The following is a 2,091-nucleotide window of genomic DNA, read 5'->3' on the forward strand; positions in this document are numbered from 1 at the left end:
GCTGTGCTGTGGCTCTGAGGCTGGGTCCTCTGGACACCCTCGGCTGGTCCCTCCTGGGCCGTGTCAGAGAGATGCCAGCCTGCCTGCAGCAGTGCTGAGATCTGGAGACGGCAGGTCCCAGGAGAAGTGGGTGCCCTGGCTGAGCCCGCCAGGCACAGAGCAGCACCCATGGGTGATCATGCTCCCTGCGGTCCGGAAGCTAGGGAATGATGCCAGAACCAGGAGACGCAGCCCCAGACAGGCCCTGGTTACAGACCAGGGTGTCCGGTTGGAGACACCAGCCAAGGACTCGGCCTCCCTCAGCCTCGGCTTCAGTGCTGTCACCGTCCACGTCCCGCCAGCTGGGCACAAAGAGCCCAAGTTTGCTTGATGCTTAGACCCATCTTGCCTCCAGCCAACCGAGAGGTGCGGCCCTGGGGCTCCAGTGCCTTGTGGCTATTGCCGGTGTCCTCACAGACACACACCTGAAGCCACCCTCTCCACGAGCAGAGAGAGCATGGACACCTGGCCCGGGAATGGCGTGTCCCTTTGGGTGCCATGGTCCCATGACTCTGTGTCCTGCAAATCTTAGGAAGTTGGGTGCAGAGTCCTGAAGTCCCAGCTGGGCCAGGGCAGCTGCCATTCAGCCTCCCGGTGCCCTTGCTTTGAAGACTGGCTGTGCGGGCACCTGCGTGTCCCAGGGCTTCCTGAGCGAGCCCCTGGTGGACCCCTTGGCCACCGCACTCGCCAGCGCTGAGCAGCTAGGCGTCACCATCTTCCGGGTCACTGGACCTGACTCCAGCTCTCGGGGCCTTTGTTTGCCACAGGCCTTTCTCTGAGCCGAGCATTAGCTGCTGATTTCAAAAGCACGGGCGTGGTGGGCGGGGTCACCAAGGCTGCCCATAGGCACTGCGGCGGAAAGGAAGCAAGCCTTGCCCAAGTTGCCACTCAGAGGGGAGGCAGTCCTCGCCTCCTCACGGCTTACGTTTGGATGGCCAGGTTCTGGAGAACTTGGACTCTCAATCCTGGACTTTTTCCCTCCACTTACTCTTCTCCCTCCATTCCCTCCCTCTAACCGCCTTCCTGCCACCCTCCTCCTCCCTCTCTTCCTCTGTCCCTCCCCTGCCTTGGTGATTAGTTGCCATGTGAAGTCAGGGGTTCGGAACTCCACACAAGGGCCTGCACCAATAGTCACAGGTCCACCAACACTGTGATCTGGGGGGGTGAGGGGGAACAGTGGCACTGATGGTGACAGAGTAAGGAGGGACAAGGTACACTGGCTGAGCGGTCTGTTCCACACAATGATAATAGTCATTGCTTTAGGCCTTGGCAAAGAAGAAGGTACAGTGTCAGGAATGGCTGGATCTAGGTGTTTCACACAATGCTACCTTTTGTCAATGTTGGTTTCACTACTGGGTGGGCCCCTTTGCTAGGGAAACAGCCCTGACCCCTCCAAGCGTAAGTCACCTCAGCTCAAGGATCCCAGTAGAAAGAGGGTTTTTTTCACCTTCTGAAACCCCAAGTGAAACATAATTCATAGATTCTTAGACACTTTTTTTGAGCCCTGAGAATTATGGCATCTTACAATTGAAATGGCCATTGTATTTTGCTTTTAGAGGTACTTTCGATAACGATACATTTTATAACACACGGCATTTCAGGACTGATGCAATGTGGCTTTAGGAGAGGGTTCTGCCCTCTCCTAAAATCGTTTGTGGGAAGAGAATGTTCTGGTCGACCAACCTGGGTCGAGCCTGTTGATTTCCCCTGACCGTGGGGGGTGGTAGTTTCCTAAAGGAAAATCAGGGTGCTCTTACTGGAAAAGGGGGAAGGGGGCTGGTAGTTACGCCACACGGGGCCCCTTCGGAGAGGCCACAGAAGAGCCGGAACAACCTACAGACGACAGGTGTTGTGTGTGGCATGTGCGTCTGCGTTCTCTCAGGGACACGGACAGAGGGCTCCCTGACCCACAGCGCCCCTCTTGGAACCCTGGGAGAAAGGCGGTGGGTGTTCTGGGAGGATCCCCCATCAGCCCAGCAGTGGAGATGTTGCCCGGTGGCTTTGAAGACACAGTGCGTGGGTCAGGGAGAGAACCTGCCCCCCGGCCCCGCC

This window comes from Phyllostomus hastatus, unplaced genomic scaffold (assembly GCF_019186645.2).
Source record: "Phyllostomus hastatus isolate PE091 unplaced genomic scaffold, TTU_PhHast_1.1 phas_contig_948, whole genome shotgun sequence".
In the NCBI taxonomy this organism is placed as follows: domain Eukaryota; kingdom Metazoa; phylum Chordata; class Mammalia; order Chiroptera; family Phyllostomidae; genus Phyllostomus; species Phyllostomus hastatus.